Source organism: Zootoca vivipara, chromosome 6, assembly GCF_963506605.1.
Source record: "Zootoca vivipara chromosome 6, rZooViv1.1, whole genome shotgun sequence".
Classification (NCBI taxonomy): domain Eukaryota; kingdom Metazoa; phylum Chordata; class Lepidosauria; order Squamata; family Lacertidae; genus Zootoca; species Zootoca vivipara.
In genome coordinates this window covers 6,099,458-6,122,535 of record NC_083281.1, presented here as the reverse complement: position 1 = coordinate 6,122,535, position 23,078 = coordinate 6,099,458, and the positions used below count along the sequence as shown (strand labels likewise).

Here is a 23,078-nt window from a genome sequence, read left to right as displayed (position 1 = left end):
GAAGTCTGTTCATAAACTGAAGCGTTCATAAACTGAAGCGAACTTTCCCATTGAAAGTAATGGAAAGTGAACTAATACGTTCCAGATGGGTCCGGGGTGTTCGTAAACCGAAAATTCGTAAACCGAGGTGTTCATAAACCGAGGTTCCACTGTACTTTCAATGGGAAAGTTCACTTCAGGTTAAGTACGCTTCAGGTTAAGTACAGACTTCCGGAACCAATTGCGTTTGTAAACCGAGGTACCGCTGTAGGGACATCCTAAGGAAAAGCGGGACATTCCGGGATCAAATCTATGATTCTGCAATTCTACCTGGAGGTGTGCTGCGATTTCTCAGCAGACCTCAGGAGCAGGAGGAGCCAGGCCTCACCCCTCCGCGGGTAATTACTGCCCTTGCCCCACGGAGAAGATCTTTCTCCGCGTGAAAGGTGTCTGCTTATCATCTGCCTTTTGTTCCTGCCAACCAGCCTCCCCCTCCCTTGGCTTCAGACATTGATCTGCTAACTCTCTGGCATTCGTCTCCCAACAGCCATCAGCTAATAAACTTTGGTCCGCAGAGTCCAAGGCCGGCCAACACTTCACTTTGGGTAATTTCTCCGAACGGGTCCCGGGTGGAGAGCTCTCGCCTCGGCTGCAGCCAGAGCAGGTAAGGGGGAACTGCCCCGATATGCCCAGCTGTGCCCACCTCGCCTCTTCCTGCCTCGCACCTTGAGGGCAGAGGGTGCGACAGGCAGAAGTCCTACTGCTGCTGTTTTGTAAAACTGCAGTGGTGGGAGCCTGGCCTGTTGAGTGCCTGCCGGGAATAGGGTTGTAAAAGCCGAGGAGCCTTAGAGGGCACTTACTAAGGGGGTTGGTCTGGATGACCCTCGGAACCCTTTCCAACTCTACAATTCTACGAAATATTGGAGCAAGCTTTCTGTGACAAGGGACTAATGTGTGCATTTGACTTGGGAGTTTCCTTCGCAGCAAAGTCTTCCAGAGCTTGTGGAAAGGGATCTGGAATCCCTTTTAGACAACTGCGGCAGAGAGTCTGTTTTTTAAGGATGCAGATTTGCTTCAACACTTGCCTCCCCTGCTGCCTTTTGATTTGCAGGGTTGAACTGCAGCAGCAAAATGTTTCATTTTACGTAGGCGTCGATGTGGCATCTTGGACGCACTTTGGCTTTCTGATCATGGAGTCGAGATGGATTCTGCTCGCTTGCTCTTTCGATGTGTGATCTATGGAATGATTCGATAAAATCCCGTCTTGTTTGGAAAGGAAGGTGGTTGGGGGGGGGATACTGAGGCAGAAGGGGGGACGGGGGGGGGGAATAGTCCAGTTGCAACTATGTGGAGATTTCTGTTGGTGACCACAGTTGGCAACTACAGTTAAAAAAAACCTCTGCCTTAGTCCATAGTTAATTTCCATTTCCAATGTGTGTGCTTTTCCTTCTTGGATTCTGGGACAAGTGAATTGTTGTACGAGCAAGCTGCACTCAAGCAATGTAGCTGAGATCATAGAATCGTAGAACAGCAACCCTGGAAGGGACCCCGAGGGGGAACAGACGTTCCGTTGTGGCGACCAAGACCTAGATTTAAGTGGTGGCGCTGTGGTCTAAACCTCTGAGCCTCTTGGGCTTGCCAATTGGAAGGTCGGTGGTTCGAATCCCCACGACGGAGCGAGCTCCCGTTGCTCTGTCCCAGCTCCTGCCAACCTAGCAGTTCGAAAGCACGCCAGTGCAAGTAAATAAATAGGTACCGCTGTGGCGGGAAGGTAAACGGCATTTCTGTGCGCTCTGGTTTCCGTCACAGTGTCCCGTTGAGCCAGAAGCGGTTTAGTCCCGCTGGCCACATGACCTGTAAAGCTGTCTGTGGACAAACGCCAGCTCGTCTCAGTCTGAAAGCGAGATGAGCGCCGCAACCCCATAGTCGCCTTGGACCGGAGTTAACCGTCCAGGGGTCCTTTTCCTTTACCTTTTTTAAATACCAGAGTTTCTGACCTGGCAGCAACCCTATTTGAGGACTGCTTCAAAGTTGTGCGAGTCTTATGATCCTAGACAAAACTCAAGGTGTCACATTTGGAGTGGGAACCAGGAAGAGTTTCCCGTGTGTGTCCCCCCCCCAATTGAACCCTATCCTTTTTCACGCCAAAAGGCAGGCTTGACGTTTTGTAATGAGTGTGGCTGGAGAGCTGGAGAGCATTCCAAGATTCCCAACTGTTTTGATTGCCCCCGCTTCCCGGGAGCAGCCCCTGTTTCTCGGCTGCCTCTCCGGGATAGAACAATGCCCTTATTATGTCACCCGGCTTTGGGCCTTTGGGGAGATGTTGCGGGTGCAGTTTTGAAATGCATGAGAGCACAAATGCTCCTGTCTGCCTCCCCTAGGCTTCTAGATGTGAGATATCTGAGGGGCAAGAGGGAGTAGCCTTATGCGGACCATAGGTTTGTCCGGCGCTGTGTTGGGTTATTGTTTTCTGGAATCATTTTTATTATTATTAAACTTTAAAACATTTGCACACGGTATATATTCCATATTCTAACTTCAATATCCATTTCTCTTTAACTTGGCCTTTCCCTCCGTGCCGTTCTCAATCCCATTTTACTATTATTTATTAAATTTGTATACCGCCCTATAAAAAACACCAGACACGTAATCAAAATAAAAACAAGAACAACTCAATAATCTCTCCCCCCCCAAAAAAAGGGCACCGGATGTCAATCAGCCAAAGACCTAGTTGAAGAGGAGCGCTTTTGCCTGGCACCTTAAAGGTGTATTATGCAGGTGCTGGGCGGACTGCCCTGGGGAGAGCATTCCACGAACGGGGAGCCACCGCAGAAAAGGCCCCGTTCTTGAGTTGCCACCCTCTCAAGGAGGAGGCACATGAAGAAAGGCCTCAGAGGATGAGCTCAGGGTCCGGGTAGGTTCATTTGGAAGAGGCGGTTCTTGAGGACCTAATAAATATTCTTCTGTTTCATATATTGCCAATATTTCAAATCCTGCTTGCGATGTCATCTGATTACGATATTTTTTCAGCTATTGCAGAAAGAGCTTCCGTTCTTCCATGCGGAGCCCCTCGTGTTGTTTTCTTACTTTTGCTGTTAGTTCTGCCAGTTCCCCACAGTCCATTTGCTTTAAAAATCCATTATTCTAGTATTGGTATATCCTGTTCCTTCCAGTTCTGCGCATATAAGATTCTGGTTGCTGTTGTTGCATGCATAAATAAATGAATCATTTTTTTGGGGGGGGGGGTGTCTGTCCAGAGCAGTGTTGACTGCTCTAACCGGCAACAGCCCTCCAGGCAGTGGCGTAGCAAGGTCAGGTGGTACCCGGTGCAGAAAATTTCTTGTCACCCCCCCCCCCCACACACACACTTTGAAATTATTAAAAGAAGGAAAAATAAGATATTTACAGGGGGGGATCTCCACCAGTCCTACCCGGAGTTGCTGGGGACTGAACCTGGAATATGCAAAGCTTGTGCTCTACCGCCAAGCTAAAAACAAATCAAGGCTCCAGTCCTCATTGTTCTGGACGGAGGGTTTAATAGGAACATAGGAAGCTGCCTCGCAGCAAAATCTGACTCTCCCAGGGACTCAAGCAGAGAGGCAGCTTTCCCGGCAGCCCCTCCCCGTTCCTTTTAAGCAGAAACGGAAATGGATTGAACTTGGAACTTTCCCTGTGAAAAACACGTGCTTTGCTCTGCTCAGATCGCGGTGACTTTATAACCAGATCAGTGCTGAGATTAAATGCCCCATCGAACAGTCCTAAACTGGTAGCTGTTGCTTCCTCCCCCCCCCCCCAAAGGGTAACAGTTACAACCTAGACTGACGCAGAAACCCGTTTAGGAGCAAAGGAGGTTCTCTTTTTTTAAAAAAAATGTAAATTCTTTATTGTTTAAAATAAGCAAGTTCAGATAGTATACATATACACACAATCTACATTTCTCAAATATATAAAAGTACAAAGTACATTCAAAGAACAAATCACAAACCAAAATAGATTACAAAACATATTTGAAAATATATCAAAAAGAAAGAAAAAATAAAAAGAAAAGGGGGAAAAAAACTCAAAAAATGAAAGGGAAAAAGAAAGGGGGAAAAAACATATAAAAAGCAAAAATGTTAAAAATCAGCAAAAATAAGAGGGCATACTAAACAGAGAACAAAGGAAGAATGGGAGATGTTTAAAGAATATCTGTTGAAAAATGGAGTATCGAAAACTCTAATAGCAGACCTAGGCTGAACCTTGCTTAAAATATGTGAGAAGGAAATTAAGTAGATGTAAGATTCATTAATGTGCGATAACCTGGGAGTAATATAAATTACAACTGGAACAATTGGAAGAGGAGCAAAGGAGGTTCTCATACCCTCCAACATTTCTCCGATGAAGCTAGGTACGACTTATTCAATCATCGTAATAGGAATAATATTTTTTTTTAATTTCTTATATCCCGTCCATCTGAATGGTTTGGGTTGCCCCAGCCACTCTGGGCAGCTTTGAACATACATACAAACATTAAAAAAAACATAAAAACTTCCCCATACAGGGTTGCCTTCAGATATCCGGGGGCGGGGGGGGAGAGAGAGGAAGTGGTGTATTAACGGAATAAATAAATAGCTCCGTTGCAGCAGAAGCAACAGGAAGTCCCATGGTAAACATGTGTTTTTTGTTTTTTTGCTGACCAGTTGGAAAGGCAATATTTATTGAGTCTCCGTCTGTCTGCCTGCCTGTTTGTCTTTCGGTATCAACGTGCATTGCTGGGATGTGGTTAGAGGGGGACAAATGAGGTCAGAGGCAAATCCCGTGCAGAAATTGAAACCCAGCAATGATTTTATGTTATCAGCACTGGCCATTCGCAAGGCAGTTGCTGATAAGACAGGCATCCTGGCCTTGTTACTCTTGTAAGCCGAGACAGGCATGCAGAGAGTCCTGGGTTCAATTCCTGCCAGCACCTGCCTGAAACCTCAGAGAGCAGCTGCCAGTTTGTGTAGACACTACTGAGCTCAATGAATAATGATTGTTGTTGTTGTTTAGTTGTTTAGTCGTGTCTGACTCTTCGTGACCCCATGGACCAGAGCACGCCAGGCCCTCCTGTCTTCCACTGCCTCCCGCAGTTTAGTCAGACTCATGTTCGTAGCTTCGAGAACACTGTCCAACCATCTCGTCCTCTGTCGTCCCCTTCTCCTAGTGCCCTCCATCTTTCCCAACATCAGGGTCTTTTCCAGGGAGTCTTCTCTTCTCATGAGGTGGCCAAAGTCTTGGAGCCTCAGCTTCAGGATCTGTCCTTCCAGTGAGCACTCAGGGCTGATTTCCTTAAGAATGGAGAGGTTTGATCTTCTTGCAGTCCATGGGACTCTCAAGAGTCTCCTCCAGCACCATAATTCAAAAGCATCAGTTTTTTGGCGATCAGCCTTCTTTATGGTCCAGCTCTCACTGCCATACATCACTACTGGGAAAACCATAGCTTTAACTATACGGACCTTTGTCGGCAAGGTGATGCCTCTGCTTTTTAAGATGCTGTCTAGGTTTGTCATTGCTTTTCTCCCAAGAAGCAGGCGTCTTTTAATTTCGTGACTGCTGTCACCATCTGCAGTGATCAAGGAGCCCAAGAAAGTAAAATCTCCCTGCAATTCCTTCATTGCAAGGGGTGGGGTGGGGATATCCTTGGGGGTACAGCAATTCTATGCTGTTGATGATATATTTATTTATCCCCCATTCTTTCCCCCCAACTCAAGGCAGCTTACAGATAAAAAAAGAAATTTGTATGCCACCCTATACCCGCAGGTCTCAGCATAAAATCACAAGATAGAAACACGAAATGCATAATAAAAGGGAAACTAGAACAACCCAATATCCCCACCCACACTTCCCATGAACATGTTTAAAAGCAGTATGCGGTGTTAATCGACCCAAAGGCCTGGTTAAAGAGTAACGTTTTCGCCTGGCCCATAAGGTGGATAATGAAAGCGCCAGGCAGACCTCCCTGGGGAGAGCATCTCGCAGACGGGGAGCCACTGCAGAAAAGGCCCTGTTCTTGCGTTGCCACCCTCTGGACCTCTCAAGGAGGAGGCGCATGAAGAAAGGCCTCAGAGGATGATCTCAGGGTGGGTTCATATGGAGAGCAAAGTCCCTGTTGGTGCTTCGGTGAAAAAAAGCAAACCTTCCTTGGCTGTTCAATGTGGAGGACAAGCAATGGCGGAAGAGGTGTGCGCAGTCTGCCGCTGCAGAGGAATGGTGTTATTGGGAATGTGCCCTGATGTGGCTGAGCAAAGTTTGTGCAGGGATCCATCTGAGTGTTGCAACAGGCAAGATGCTCGGGGTGGGGTGGGGCAAGGTGCGCTCGTCCCATGTGCAGTGGGATTCTCTTTGCAGCACCCGGCCATGCAGGGGACAATCCTGGTTTTTAAAGGTCTCGCCGATAAGCCGGGACTGCGATAAGGGGCTATAAATAACCCGCATCACGAGAGAGCTTCATGCTCGCGGCTTCCTGTAGAAGCAACACAGATGGATTTGCATTCTGTGTCTCTCCGGAAATGAGAGAGGGAGACGTTGGGGGGGGGGTATGCGTGCATAGGAGCCAAGAAGCCAGCGGTAGCCGGCAGCCAAAGCCAGAGGAGGTTCGGTGGCAAAGACACTGCAGCTTTGGAGAGCCAGAAGACAAACAGTTCCGGCCCTCGCGTTGGGCAAAGGGAGACGGCCGCTTCAGTCGGCAGATCTTTAAAGGCCCAGAAGGCTGGATGGGATATTGGTGTGAATCAGAGCTGAGGGCCTTGACTTAGAAGGTTAATTATACCTGAAAGAGATCGCTGTAATCGGAAATTGAAGCTCCTTGCAGGAAGTCTGACATCTTTTAGCTTCGCTTGCTCGAAAAGAACTAGCCAAGCAACCTGAAACCATTCTTAATAAAACCGTCGTGAAGCTGTTGGTCTGGGTTTGAGCTCTATGACACACTGGGCAATAGATATAGGTCACAAAATAGATTTTAACCTCTGGGGCAAACTCTGGAAAAGTGACCTGATGTTATTCTTTGAAGGAGAACTACTTGGAAATGATTCACAGGTGGTATTTAACTCCGAGTAGGCTTGCAAAGATGTCTAAGACTGATTCAGAGAAGTGCTGGAGATGCAAAGAGGTGGAGGGAACGTTCTTTCACATGTCATGGACTTTTAAAAGGGTAAAAGAGTATTGGGAAATAATTTATAACGAATTGGGAAAAAATGTTTGAAAGTCCTTCCCCCCCCAAAAAAACCAGAGTCCTTTCTGTTGGGGATAATTCAGACTGAAATTCCCAGGTGTAAAAAAGAAAGAAAGGTTATTTAAGTATGCCGCTACTATGGCCTGTGTTTCGTTAGCCCCAAAATGGAAAATGAGTGAGGTCCCAACCAAAGAAGAATGGCAACTTAAGTTGACAGAATATGCACAACTCGCAGACTTAACATATACATAGAATAAGAGAACAAGAAGAGAATAAGAGAACATTTAGAGAAGATTGGAAAACATTATTTGCAGGCATCCCTAGACTTCGGCCCTCCAGATGTTTTGGACTACAACTCCCATCTTCCCCGACCATTGGTCCTGTTAGCTAGGGATCATGGGAGTTGTAGGCCAAAACATCTGGAGGGCCGCAGATTGGGGATGCTTGATTTATTGAATATATGGGGGGGTTGTATACACCTGAAAACATTGGCAGTATTAAGATAAATTCAAAAGTGTAAATAAGTTTTGAAGGATGTAATAATGGAGAACTGAAAGGTTTAGTTTTTGTAAAATATGCAGGGATTTATGGTATGCAAAATGAACCATGGAAAGAGAAGAAGGAAAGTCATTGATGTCTTAAGGATGTAAAAATGAGCACGTTAAGTTGTAAAACAAAATTTAATAAAAAATTATATACTTGGGTTTGAACAGGACGTCGCCAAACCATGGTTTAATAATGAGCAAACAATGGTTTGGTGTCACAAGCGAGCCAGGCCTGTATGCGAAGATTTGACCTTTTTTAAACTGTAAGGTCTCCAGGGCAAAGAGCTGTCCTCTTACACACCCTGCAAACTATCAGGCACATGTAGGGAACATAGTTACTGAATGTTCTGAGAATGTGCAGAGTCGTGCCGGACCACTTAGTTATCGCAACCCCTGAGATAAGGGGATTAGAGGATAAAGACCTTCTGGGTTGTTTTTCTGGGAGAGATTCAGAGGTCTGGTAATTGCAGGTCAAAGCTGCGACTGAGCTCAGGGTGGTGGGGAGAGCGGGCAGTCTGTTAGGAGTCCGAGCAGACGCAAGATTTAGTGAAAAGGAAAAAGCGCGCGCGCACACACACACACACACACACACACACACGGCACACACATCAGTTCCCATCCTGGCAGAAACAAGGCCCTGGTTGTTTCCCAGAGAACAATTCCCAGCCTCGCAGCTCTCCCCGCGGCCACGGCCCGGCTTCCTTTCCAAGAAATCTGAGTGTCAGCATAATCCAACCTTCTCGCTGAACAGACATTGCCCCGTCCAGAACATCCGGAGAGATGGGAGCGCAATCGCTCGCCGGTGACATGTCAGCAGCTCTCAGCGCGAGATTAAGCGAACGAGGGATCTGGGTGTTGTTGTTTTTTTGCTGATGTGCTGTCCAAAGATCAACTCGTGTTCAGGATCAGATAGGGCAGGAGGCGAAAAAGAGGAGCATTTGGAGCCAAGGGGCGAGGTCTGCCTGGGGGAATCCCTGGCTAGCCAAACAAGGTTGCCTCGCTCGAGGGCTGCTGACTGGGGAGGGCAGAGGAAATGTGTGCGCCACTGTCTGAAGGGACAAGGGGAAGCCCACCAGTTCTCTCTCTCTCTCAACACCTCCCTCCAACAGGACCAGGCCTAGAGGCAAAAATGTCTCTGCGTGGAAGGGAGAGAGCCCGGAGGCACCCGAAACTTATTGCAAAACAACCAGCAGGAAACAGTGTTCACGACACTGCGGAAAACCATTCAAGTCATCATCACGATGTGCATTTATAACACTACGATACAGCTTTAAATAGCCATCATGGCTTCCCCCAAAGGATTTTGGGAACTGTGGTCTTTTAAGGGGGCTGAGATTTGGCTAGGACCCTCCTGCCAAGGAGAGTGGTGGAGTCTCCTTCTTTGGAGGTCTTTAAGCAGAGGCTTGACAGGCATATGTCAAGAATGCTTTGATGGTGTTTCCTGCTTGGCAGGGGGTTGGACTGGATGGCCCTTGTGGTCTCTTCCAACTCTATGATTCTATTCCATACCCTCCGAATATTTCTCCGATGAAAATATAGGGACGTCCCATTCCATAATAATCATTTTGATATTTATACCCCACCCATCTTACTGGGTTGCCCCAGCCACTCTGGGCAGCTTCCAACATATATAAAGACATAATGCAACATTAAACATTTTTTTTTAAAAAAAACTTCCCTTGGGGGCTCAGGGGTTTTGATAACTCCATCCCCTCCAACATTTCTCCAATGAAAATAGGAGCATCCTAAGGAAAAGTGGAACATTCTAGGATCAAATCGGAAACCGGCTTCTGTGAATACGGGGCTGTCCCTGGAAAAGAGGGACACTTGGAGGGTCTGGGCTCCAACTCATCCCTGACCTTGCATAATCTCCATCAAGCCTTGGGGAACCTCGGCTGCATTTCCTACATGTTCCAGGCAATCTGCACATTCTCCGGTCAGGATGCAGAGTCTCCAAGAAACCAACTCTCCCCCTCCCCCTTTTTCGTTGAGAAATGTGCAGTTATCTATATCCGTGGGCTGCTGTTTCCCCCCTGCTTAATCTTACAAGGACCAAGACCTATCTCCTGTTTATCAGCCAAATGGTAGGAAGACGTGAGGGTCCGATAAAGATTATCTCCCCACCCCCACCCCCTAAACTGGCCCCAGCTGGTGAGATTGCAAGCGCATTCACATGACAAGCGTATGCTAGGTTTTGTTTCAAAGCTGCCTAATTTATCATGGCTTCTTGTTCCCAGGGATCCTGGGAACTGAGAATTCTGTTAGAAATCCAATGGGGATTTCGCAGTCCCTGACGGCTCCATTAAGTACTTTGTCCCTGCTGGCAAAGGAATCAGAGAATCGTAGAGTTGGAAGGGATCCCCAAGGGTCCTCTAGCCCAACCCCTTGAGATGCAGGAATCTCAGCTAAAGCATCCATGACAGACGGCCATCCAACCCCTGCTTAAAAACCTCCAAGGAAGGAGAGTCCACCACCTCCCTAGGGAGACCATTCCACTGTCATACACCAGAGTTAAGGATGTCCATCGTGCAGATAAGATCTGCTCTGGTGCTAGTTCCCAGACTGAATTCCTTCCAGCACCGTTATTTATTTATTTATACTTTTCAAGTTTATAAAGGTAAAGGTAAAGGGACCCCTGACCATTAGGTCCAGTCGTGACCGACTCTGGGGTTGCGCACTCATTTCGCATTATTGGCCGAGGGAGCCGGCGTATAGCTTCCAGGTCATGTGGCCAGCATGACAAAGCCACTTCTGGCAAACCAGAGCAGCACATGGAAACGCCGTTTACCTTCCCGATGTAGCGGTTCCTATTTATCTACTTGCATTTTGACGTGCTTTCGAACTGCTAGGTTGGCAGGAGCTGGGACCAAGCAACGGGAGCTCACCCCGTCACAGGGATTTGAACCGCCGACCTTCTGATCAGCAAGCCCTAGGCTCAGTGGTTTAACCACAGCGCCACCTGGGTCCCTTTCAAGTTTATACATTTCACTAATTTCATACATTTCACTAATTTTACAATCATTTTGACATTTCAAAACTTGACTCCCCCCCACTCTTTCCGCGGTTCCTTAAATTTGTTTTTAATCTCTTCTGCACATCCAAATTGAATGAATTTACTCATTTATTCCTCCTTCATGGATCAATGCCTTGTTGCGGCGAAGGGGCTTGGATAACTCAAGAGAAGCTAAGAGCTATGCCGTTCAGGGCCACCCAAGATGGACAGGTCATAGTGGAGAGTTTTGACTAAACGTGATCCACCTGGAGAAGGAACTGGCAACCACTCCAGTATCCCTGCCAAGAAAACTCAATGGACAAAGACAACAGGCATATAAAAGTTATGACGCTGGAAGATGAGCCCCTCAGGTCGGAAGGCGTCCAACATGCTACTGAGGAAGAACGGAGGGCAAGTACAAGTAGATTCAGAGGTGATGAAGCGGCTGGGCCAAAGCTGAAAGGTTGCGGATATGCCCGGAAGCGAAAGGAAAGTCCAATGCTGTAAAGAAAAATATTGCATAAGAACCTGGAATGTAAGAACCATGTACCTTGGCAAGCTGGATGTGGTCAAAAATGAGATGGCAAGAATAAATATTGACATCCTGGGCATCAGTGAACTAACATGGACGGGAATGGGTGAATTCAGTTCAGATGACCATCATATCTACTACTGTGGGCAAGGATCCCGTAGAAGAAATGGAGTGGCCCTCATAGTCAACAAAAGAGTGGCAAAAGCTGTACTGGGATGCAATCTCAAAAATGACAGAATGATCTCGATACAAATCCAAGGCAGACCTTTTAACATCACAGTAATCCAAGTTTATGCACCAACTACCAGTGCTGAGGAAAGTGAAATTGACCAATTCTATGAAGACCTACAACAACTTCTAGAAATGACACCAAAGAAGGATGTTCTTCTCATTATAGGGGATTGGAATGCTAAAGTGGGGAATCAAGAGATTAAAGGAACAACTGGCAAGTTTGGCCTTCAAAACGAAGCAGGGCAAAGGCTAATAGAGTTCTGTCAAGAGAACAAGCTGGTCATCACAAACACTCTTTTCCAACAACACAAGAGACGACTCTACACATGGATATCACCAGATGGGCAGCATCGAAATCAGATTGATTATATTCTCTGCAGCCAAAGATGGAGAAGCTCTATACAGTTAGCAAAAACAAGACCTGGAGCAGATTGTGGCTCAGATCATCAGCTTCTTATAGCAAAATTCCAGCTTAAACTGAAGAAAGTAGGAAAAACCACTGTGCCAGTAAGACACAATCTAAATCAAATCCCTTATGAATACACAGTGGAAGTGAGGAACAGGTTTAAGGATTTAGATTTGGTGGACAGAGTGCCTGAAGAACTATGGATGGAGGCTCGAAACATTATACAGGAGGCAGCAACAAAAACCATCCCAAGGAAAAGGAAATGCAAGAAAGCAAAATGGCTGTCCAACGAGGCCTTACAAATAGCGGGGGAGAGGAGGCAAGCAAAATGCAAGGGAGATAGGGAAAGATACAGGAAATTGAATGCAGATTTCCAAAAAATAGCAAGGAGAGACAAGAGGGCCTTCTTAAACGAGCAATGCAAAGAAATAGAGGGAAACAATAGAATGGGGGAAACCGGAGATCTGTTCAAGAAAATTGGAGATATGAAAGGAACATTTCGTACAAAGATTACCATAATAAAGGACAAAAGTGGAAAGGACTTAACAAAAGCAGAAGACATCAAGAAGAGGTAGCAAGAATACACAGAGGAATTATACCAGAATGATATGGAGGTCTCGTACACCCCAGGTAGTGTGGTTGCTGACCTTGAGCCAGACATCTTGGAGAGTGAAGTCAAATGGGCCTTAGAAAGCACTGCTATAACAAGGCCAGTGGAAGTGATGATATTCCAGCTGAACTATTTAAAATTTTAAAAGATGATGCTGTTAAGGTGCTACACTCAATTTGCCACCAAGTTTGGAAAACTCAGCAGTGGCCAGAGGATTGGAGAAGGTCAGTCTACATCCCAATCCCAAAGAAGGGCAGTGTCAAAGAATGCTCCAACTACCGCACAATTGTGCTCATTTCACACGCTAGCAAGGTTATGCTTAAAATTCTACAAGGCAGGCTTAGGCAGTATGTGGACCGAGAACTCCCAGAAGTGCAAGCTGGATTTTGAAGGGGCAGAGGAACCAGAGACCAAACAGCAAACATGCGCTGGATTATGGAGAAAGCTAGAGAGTTCCAGAAAAACATCTACTTCTGCTTCATTGACTATGCAAAGGTCTTTGACTGTGTCGACCACAGCAAACTATGGCAAGTTCTTAAAGAAATGGGAGTGCCTGATCACCTCATCTGTCTCCTGAGAAATCTTTTTGTGGGACAAGAAGCTACAGTTAGAACTGGATATGGAACAAATGATTGGTTCAAAATTGGGAAAGGAGTACGACAAGGTTGTATATTGTTTCCCTGCTTATTTAACTTATATACAGAATTCATCATGCGAAAGGCTGGACTAGATGAATCCCAAACCAGAATTAAGATTGCCGGAAGAAATATCAACAACCTCAGGTATGCAGGAGAGCGCAAAATATGGTCTGAAGCTCAACATCAAAAAAACCAAGATCATGGCCACTGGTTCCATCACCTCCTGGCAAATGGAAGGGGAATAAATGGAGGCAGTGAGAGATTTTACTTTCTTGGGCTCCTTGATCACTGCAGATGGTGAGAGCAGTCACGAAATCAAAAGACGCCCGCTTCTTGGGAGAAAAGCAATGACAAACCTAGACAGCATCTTAAAAAGCAGAGACATCACCTTGCCGACAAAGGTCCGTATAGTTAAAGCTATGGCTATTCCAGTAGTGATGTATAGAAGTGAGAGCTGGACCATCAAGAAGGCTGATCGCCAAAGAATTGATGCTTTTGAATTATGGTGCTGGAGGAGACTCTTGAGAGTCCCATGGACTGCAAGAAGATCAAACCTATCCATTCTGAAGGAAATCAGCCCTGAGTGCTCACTGGAAGGACAGATCCTGAAGCTGAGGCTCCAAGACTTTGGCCACCTCATGAGAAGAGAAGACTCCCTGGAAAAGACCCTGATGTTGGGAAAGATTGAGGGCACTAGGAGAAGGGGACAACAGAGGACGAGATGGTTGGACAGTGTTCTCGAAGCTACCAACATGAGTTTGACCAAACTGCAGGAGGCAGTGCAAGACAGGAGTGCCTGGCGTGCTCTGGTCCATGGGGTCATGAAGAGTCGGACACGACTAAACGACTAAACAACAACAACAACTCATTTATTCATCTCCTTTAAATATATAGTCTTATAAAACTATAGGTTATTACAATAATCCTGCCAATTTTTTAAAATCTTTAATATTCAAGAAACCATTTCCATTCTCCCACACACACACACACACACACACACACACACACACAATCTTCCTTCCTTCCTTCCTTCCTTCCTTCCTTCCTTCCTTCCTTCTTCCTTCCTTCCTTCCTTCCTTCCTTCCTTCCTTCCTTCCAGTAAGTTTCGCCATTTCTGCATATTCCATAAGTTTTTGTATCCATTCTTCCTTTGCTGGGACTTCTGCTTCTTTCCATTTGGGGGCAAGTAACATTCATGACACAAATAAGTTTCTATACGTTCCAGGTAGTTTTGTCCCCTACAATTCCCAAAATAAAAGAAATAGACCCTCTAGGTTTAAAAGTGGGGACAGGTGACAAGCTAACTTCACCCCATTCATTATACAGGTGTTGGTTGCTAGGCATGCAAATAGGTGTGAGGTGTAGGTGGGCATTGGCTTAGGGGCTGCTGGCAGTGCAGGAGCGTTCTGCAGTTTTGGAAGAGGGAACTGCAACCAGCTTTCTTTGCTTTAGGGCAGAGGTGGGTAACTTTGGGGTCAATCCCCAGTGGAGCTTCTGCCTTCCCTTCTCCCTCGGCCTCCCCATTACACGGTGAGCAGGTATCAGAAAGGAAAATTGACATAGGTTTAAAATAGATAGGGAAGGGGATTGTGAAACCTCTTTTGTTCTTCAAGAGTATTCTTTTGCAAACGCAGGAGCGGGAATTGATAAACCGGCAGCTGATGGATAACGTAAGGGATGGATTGCAAATTAGAGATAAATATGTAATATCAGGCAGCAATGGGGGGAAACAGGGACGCCTGAAGGATGAAGAGGAGGGGATGGAATAGGACGTCCCTATTTTCAGGGGAGAAACGTTGGAGGGGATGGAATAGGACGTCCCTATTTTCAGAGGAGAAACGTTGGAGGGGATGGAATAGGACGTCCCTATTTTCAGGAGAGAAATGTTGATGAAAATGGAATAGGACTTCCCTATTTTCACCAGAGAAATGTTGGAGGGGATGGAATAGGACGTCCTTATTTTCCTCGGAGAAACATTGGAATGGAAGGAACAGGGCGTCCCTATTTTCCTCGGACAAATGTCAGATGCGGGGCCACCCTGCCCTCTTTTCAGTTGGCTTCCCTTTCCCTCCCCCCCCCCCCCGCCCACAGCCACCATGTGGCCCCTGGGCCTTTAGCTAGAAGGGAATATGGCCCCCCTCATTCTGCTAAAAAGGTTTCACACCCCTGCTTTAGGGAGATTTGGGAATGGCTTTGTCTTTTTGCCTCCCCACCTTTCACGTCATACCTGTCTGCAGGGCCAACAACCTGCCCGCTGGACTTGGGCAGGCAGGGGGTGTTTGTGCGAGGTTGTGGGGTGTTTTGTTTTTTGGTTTTTTGCATTTTGCTGGGACAAGCACGAGGTGCCGCTTTGAGCTTTTTGTGCAGTTGCAGCGTCAGAGCCACCCAGGGGTGCCAGCAGCGAGCCAGCCGTGCCAAGTTGGCACAGGGAGGGTCCGTACAGTATGGTCCTCCAGAATTGGATTACAAAGGCGCTTGTCGGCTAAGTGATCGGCGCAGCTGTGCAAAGAATATTAGTTACTGTAAAGGATTCTTCTCTCCGGTCTAAGAGAATATGGAGGGGGAGCCTTTGCTAGGTGGAAACACAAAAGCTGATCGCTAGGCAGCCTCTTGTCCCCCAAGAGGGGGGATGAATGCCTTTTGACCTCTGCTGTTTATTTAAAACTTTGCTCCGGTCAAGACGGCCAATTCAAGGCTGATCGTGCAGGACAGTCTCAGGGAGGGGGAGCTGGCAGACCGAGGGCAGGGGAAGGAAGAGGGAGGGAAGAGCAGGATTCGATCTGGGCTCGGACTTTGGCAAAGGCCAGTCCTTTGCTGCTATAAGCCTCAGTTATCCTCCTGTAAAATAGGAGCGCCACCCCCACCCCTGCCGGAGAACGACCTGAAAATGATTCACAGATGGTATTTAACTCCGAGTAGACTTGCTAAGACAGGGGTCAGCAAACCTTTTCAGCAGGGGGCCGGTCCACTGCCCCTCAGACCTTGTGGGGGCGGGGTGGACTATATTTTGAAGAGAGTGAAAAATGAACAAATTCCTATGCCCCACAAATAACCCAGAGATGCATTTTAAATAAAAGGACACATTCTACTCATGTCAAAACACTCTGATTCCCGAACCATCCACGGGCCGGATTTAGAAGGCGATTGGGCCGGATCCGGCCCCCAGACCCTAGTTTGCCTGCCCATGTGCTAAGATGTATAAGACTGCAACGAGGTTGAGGGTATGTTCTATCATATGCGGTGGACTTGTAAAAGGATAAAAGAGTAATGGGAAATAATTTATAATGAACTAGCTGGCCCTGCCACGCGTTGCTGTGGGTCCCCAGTTCTGTTCCCTGCAAACCTGAGCTATCCTGTCCCCGTCCTGCCCCCACCCGCAATGCAGGCTAGTGAGCTGACATGTTTTGGGGCGTGGGTGGTTAGGGGCAGGATCCCGGCGTGGCCCTTTGTGGAGGAATGGCCGTTCTGGCAGTTATAGCATATTGGTTGTTGAGACGCAGGTTCGGCCTTCTGTTTCCCAGGATGCACTCTGTCTCGCCCTTGGAGACGCAGTTTCTGGGTTCTATTTCCCAGCATGCCCAGCAGTGTCTGCTGGCTGAGTTTTGAGGTCCACAAAACGGGGTTTCACCTTGCACTGGGGTGTCATCTGTGTTTGCAAATGGTATGTGGACACTCGGTTATTCGCATGTGACGTTGTGTCCAAATTTCATTGGCATTGGTCAAGCGGTTTTGGTGAGAGGTGGAGACCAACCAACATGCCCCTTTTACATTTTGATAGATAGATAGATAGATAGATGATAGATAGATAGATAGATAGATAGATAGATAGATAGATAGATAGATACATAGATGTCCAAAAAACAAAACAAAGAGTCCTTTTTGTTGGGGAAAATTCAGAAAGAAATTCCCAGGAGTAAAAAAAAAAGGTAATTTTTGTATGCCACTACTGCGGCCCGTGTTTCGTTAGCCCCCAAATGGAAAACGAGCGAGGTCCCAACCAAAGAAGAATGGCAACTTAAGTTGACAGAATATCCGCAGCTTGCAGACTTAACATATAGAATGAGAGAACAAGAAGAATGTACATTTAGAGAAGAGTGGAAAACGTTTATTGAATATATGGGGGGAAATTGTGTACACTTGAAGACGTGGGCAGCGTCAAGATAAATCCAACCGTGTAAATAAGTTTTGGCAGATGTAATAATGGGATGCTGAGTGGTTTAGTTTTATGTAAAACATGCAGGGATTTGTGGTATGCAAAACGAACCACGGAAAGAGAAGAAGGGAAGCCATTGGTATCTTAAGGTTGTTTAAATGAATGTTCCAAAATGTAGAACAGAAAGACTTAATAAAAAATTATACCAAAAAATTGAAATAAAATTAATCCAAGCAGCAAAATAAAAAAATGGGAGAAAACCCTCCAACATTCCTCAGATAGGGACATTTCTCGTTTATTTCTTTATTTTTAAATCAAGACTCCTTCCACTTTGCTCCCCCTTTCTTCCCACCTAGGGCAGCCCTGCCCTTTCGCCTACATCTCAGGGCTGGCGTGTCAGAAGGGGCTGGGTCTCACCTGCAGCAACTGTTCCTCTCCCCCCGTTCTGCAGCAGCCACTATCAGTTGCCCAAGGGAGGATGTTGGCAACGGCGCCACGGAGAGGCAACAAAATACTCTCTCGCAGCCGCCGCCACTTGGGATGAGCTTGGCAGCGGAACCGGGTTCAAATCAGAATCAAGGGTGGCTCTTTTGTAATTCCAGGACTGTCCCTGGAAAATCGGGGCATTTGAAGGGCATGTGAGTAAACATGACCTGGGGTGGATCTAAACACGAGGGCTATAAATAAGTCATAAATTAAATACAGTGGTACCTTGGGTCTCAAACACCTTGGTACTCAAACAACTTGGAACCTGGTTTGCGAACTTTTTTTGGAAGCCGAACATGCTCCGTTTTAAGTGTTACACTTCCGTTTTGAGTGTTACGCAGAGGGCCTTCTTGGTGGTGGCACCCGCTCTGTGGAACACCCTCTCATCAGATGTCAAGGAAATAAACCACTATTTGACTTTTAGAAGACATCTGAAGGCAGCCCTGTTTAGGGAAGTTTTAATGCTTTATGTTTTATCACTTTATTGTTATTAATATTCCGTTGGGAACTGCACAGAGTGGCTGGGGAAACCCAGCTAAATGGGTGGGGTATAAAACTATTGTTGTTGTTGTTGTTGTTATTATTATTATTATTATTATTATTATTATTATTATTATTATTATTTGTGAGCTCCCCACAACCACCCTACTGGCAACTGTAACTTGGTCAGAGAGCCATTCTCGGTCTGCCAAGCAGCCATTAACCAGAGAACCACCTATATTAGCAGTTCCCAAATTCCTCTCCCGCATGGGACCGATTGAAAATTGCTTTGGGCCTTACGGGACCACTTAGTGAATTCTCTCCTGCCTGGGTCTGCACAGTGCTGAGTGCTATATGGTTTTTAATTGCATTTCAATTGCCTCTCCTTTCCTCTCCATCACCTCTGATCTGTGCAGCTCACCTCACAGGTGGGCTGCAGAGATCTTAGAACAGCCTGCCATTCCGTCGCAAGATAGAAAGGAAAGAAAAATTAATATAGAAAGAATAAACAATGATTTTTTGAGTGGACAGGCAAGGGGATGCATAAACCTCTTTCGTTCTTTAAGGGAAGATCATGTCGCCGTTATGTAAACACACGAGCAGGAATCGATAAAACGACAGCTGGCGAATAACGGGAGAGGAAACAAAAGTAAAAAATCGGAAAATTCATAAATGAGTAAGGAATGAGATGTGAATTAGAAATGAATATGGCATGTCGAGCAGCAATGGGGGAAAGGTTAGACCCATCGAGGACAAACAGCAGGAAGTCAACTCTTTGGGGGGGGGATGCATAAATACAATGCAATTTGGCATTGATTTGTTAAAAATCTGGAAAACAAATATTATTTGGCAAAAAACAAACAAACAGCTGGTGACCTTGGGGTCTCGAATTCCAGCTCCTCCCTCCTTACATCTTGCGTGCCATTCTAATTAATAGTGGTGGCGTCCCCCAGGCTCTGCACCCAGTGCAACCAAACTGGTTCCACTCCCCGAAATCTGCCTCTCCACAAAGGAGGCCATGGTCGACCTGAGCGATGCTCGTGAATCGCTGTGGTCCATAGGCCACAGTTTGGGACCTTCCCGATCGAGACAGAACCTCCGTGTTCAGAAAACTACCTCTGGCTACCGGATCCCAGGGCCCAGGGAACGACTGTGTGTGTGTGTTCCTTTCCCAGAGGGATCTACCTGTAGTTGCGCAATATGAGCAAAGAACAGGGAGGCGTTCGAGTCCGGTAAACAACGGAACGCAAACCTACCGAATTGAAAATTAATGCACAAACTAAAAAGCGGCACCTGGCTAGCTCTGTTGGTTAGAGATCGTGCTGCTGGTGACAGTAAGGTTGCAGGTCCGATCCCCGTATGGGTATTGCTGCATATTTCTGCATTCCGGCCCAACTCTACAATTCTGCGATTCGAAACTTGGGCTCATCTCCGCCTTGCAGCACTGTTCTCCGGCCAAATCACTTCTGCGACTGAATAATGCGTAAAAAAGGGTGTTCATCTTAGAATTTTGAAGTGTCAGGCATAGCTCTAGTGGCTTTAGCCCAAACGTAGCAGAGTTTTCCTGCACAGCGCAGAAGCTAGTTGAGGTGGAAATGACTAGTCGGCTACACGCAGAATAACTATTTACAGGATTTATTAAAAGACAATAAAACCAGCAGAGTTTCTGCATACAAAGCAAAGCAAAATAAATCCTCTCTCTCTCTCTCTCTCTCTCTCTCTCTCTCTCTCTCTCTCTCTCTCTCTCTCTCTCTCTCTCTCTCTCTCTCTCTCTCTCTCTCCAACCATACGTAGCACTCCTAACCTAACACCCAACAAGAAACAACTGTGCTAGCATTCCTAGATAAGAGTTCAATGCTGGTCGTTAACCAATCAGAGAGTAGTTTCCAGGTCAGGCAGACCTTGGCTTTCTGCCAAGAGTAAATTGACACTGCCTTGAGTTAATTGTGTGAAACTGAACAGTTCACAGTGTATCTAGTAGAATGCTCTGTTTCAAGATGGCCGTCGTATCTCAAGGGCTGTCCCATGGAAGAGGGAGCATGTTTGCTTCCTCCCTGCTCTGGAGGGTAGGACTCGAACCCATGGCTTCACGTTGCAAGGAGATTGCGACTAAACATCAGGAAGAACTTTCTGGCACCGAGAGTTGTTTGGCAGTGGAACAGAATCCCATGGGAGGTGGTAGACTCTCATTCCTTGGAGGTTTTTAAGCAGAGGTTGGAGGGCCATCTGTCATGGATGCTTGAGCTGAGATTCCTGCATTGCAGGGGGTTGGACTAGAGGACCCTTGGGGTTCCCTCCCAACGCTTCAATTCTATGACTCTATCTCCTCTCAGTCTCCTCCAGGCTAAATGTACCCAGCTCCTTCAACCGTTCCTCATAAGGCATGGTTTCCAACATAGAACAAATTTATAGATTGACAAAATGAAAGATAGGAACACTTTCCCAAAAAAAACCACACCCAAAACCATCAGAGCCTTTTTGTTGGGGATAACGCAGATGGAAATTCCCAGGTGTCAAAAAAGACTATTTATGTATGCCGCTACTGCGCCCCGTGTTTTGCTAGCCCCAAAACGGAAAATGAGCGAGGTCCCAACTAAAGAGGAACGGCAACTTGAAGTGATGGAATACGCGCAGCTTGCAGATTTAACATATAGAATAAGAGAACAAGAAGAACGCACGTTTAAAGAAGACCGGAAAATGTTTACTGGATATATGGGTGAAAATTGTGCACATTTAAAAAACGCTGGCAGCATTAAGATAAATCCAAGTGTAAATAAGTTCTGATGGATGTAACAATGGAATATACTGTATGGATCAGTTCATGTAAAATATGCAGGGTTGTATGGGATGCAGAATGAACCATGGAAGGAGAAGGGAATTCATTGATTTAAGGTTGTTTGAATGGACTCGGGTGGCGCTGTGGGTTAAACCACAAAGCCTTGGGCTTGCCGATCAGAAGGTTGGCAATCCTTCTGCGACAAGGTGAGCTCCCGTTGTTCGGTCCCAGCTCCTGCCCACCTAGCAGTTCAAAAGCACATCAAAGTGGAAGTAGATAAATAGGTACCGCTCCGGTGGGAAGGTAAACGGCGTTTACGTGTGCTGCTCTGGTTCGCCAGAACCGGCTTAGTCATGCTGGCCACATAACCCGGAAGCTGTCTGCGGACAAACACCAGCTCCCTTGGCCTATAGAGCGAGATGAGCGCCGCAACCCCAGAGTCGTCCGCGACTGGACCTAATGGTCAGGGCTACCTTTACCATTTAAATGAATATTTTGAAATGTAAATTAGAAAAAATAATTATTATTATTACAGTAATACCTCGGGTTACGAACGCGATCCGTTCCGGATCGCAGTTCGTAACCTGAATAGTTCGTAACCCGAACGCAATGAGCGCCGCCATTTTGCGCATGCGCAAAGCGCGATTTTCACGATTTGCGCATGCGCAGATTGCGCGATTGCGCCGCTTCTGCGCACGCACGCGCGGCGAAAACACTTCCGGGTTTGCGCAGTTCGTAACCCGAACTGTTCGCAAACCGAGGTGGTCGTAACCCGAGGTACGACTGTATTTAAAAAGAAAGTTTGGAACACAGAAAGCTGCTTTTTGGGGGGGGGGAGTCACTTCCTGGGCCTGTTTATACCAGCACAGTATTGCCCACACTGACAGAGTCTCTCTCAGACCTACCTGGCAATTGTGGAGACTGGAGCTGGGACTTTCTACCATTCAGGGACGGCCATTTGTGTGCGTGTTTTAGATGCTGGACAGGAGAGTCTTAATGTGTCCACAAGCCGTAGATCTTGGCAACAGATTGCTGGGAAGGGTTTAGAGTTCCCTCCTGCGGCGCACCAGATTGTCTCTTTGTCCCCTGCCAAAGCCATCCGTCTTCCAACGAGCCTCTGCAAAAAAATCTTCATCCTATTTGATGTATCTCTCGGATTTGAATTTGATTCGATGTATGAGCCACTGCTGTTGTCAGAACACCGGACCTTCCAGGGTCCAGTTTTGAGGCTCGAGTATAAATCCTCGGAATACTGAGCCTCTTAAAAATATATACTGTATACAGTATACTAGCTGGCCCCGCCACGCGTTGCTGTGGCTAATCTCTGTGACTGCCCCCACCCTGTGCCGATCCATTACGTATCCCGCCCCCTCTTCCTCCCCCCCCCGGCTTATCCCTGTGAGTGGTCCCACCGTGTCCTGACCTATCCCGTTCCCTCCCCCCCAACCCCCCCCCCAGGCGAGTCAGTACCTCCATTCGGTCTAGTCTGTAAAGGCTTTGGCCTAGTATGTAAACTGGAGCCGAGGTGCTGTTGAGAGAGACGGTTTTATAGGTGCAGTACAAGTGTAGCCGCCGCTAGAGGGTGCTGGTTTGCAACCTGGTTCTTTTCCCAGCATGCACTTTCGGCTGAGTGGTGCGTTCTGGAACAGGGGTTTCTTGGGGTCTTACGTGGCCCAGGTGTGACATTTGTCTTTGCAAACTTTCTAAGATCCTTCGGACATTTGCATGGGACGTTGTGTCCGAATTTGAACGCAATCGGCCAAGCGGTTTCGGAGAAAAGTGGAGACCCACCCACATGCCCTTTTTACATTTTTATATATGTAGATAAAAGGCCACCTGTGTTTTAGCCATTGGGATTGTGCAAAAGGAACTCTGCAGATGCTTAGAGACACTATGTGATTATTATTATTATTCCAACAACGTTCATGGCCCAGCTTCGAGTGCCAAGAAGAAATCCTAGGCAACAGAGCCCCCTAAAAAAACCCACTTGCTACCTGGGTGTCCAGTTATTGTCTCTCTGCCTGATCAACCTCACAGGGTTGTTGTGAGGACGAAATGGGA

General features: G+C 46.7%; 1 protein-coding gene across 1 annotated transcript in view; it reads left to right on the top strand.

The window, feature by feature from the left end:
* The first annotated feature begins 426 nt into the window (after positions 1-426).
* Positions 427-23,078, top strand: part of CERS4 (ceramide synthase 4) — a 109,837-nt gene continuing 87,185 nt past the window's right edge. Inside the window, exon 1 of the mRNA XM_035117930.2 lies at positions 427-643. The gene's annotated coding sequence lies outside the window, so the exon portion shown is untranslated. The remainder of the gene's footprint in view (positions 644-23,078) is intronic.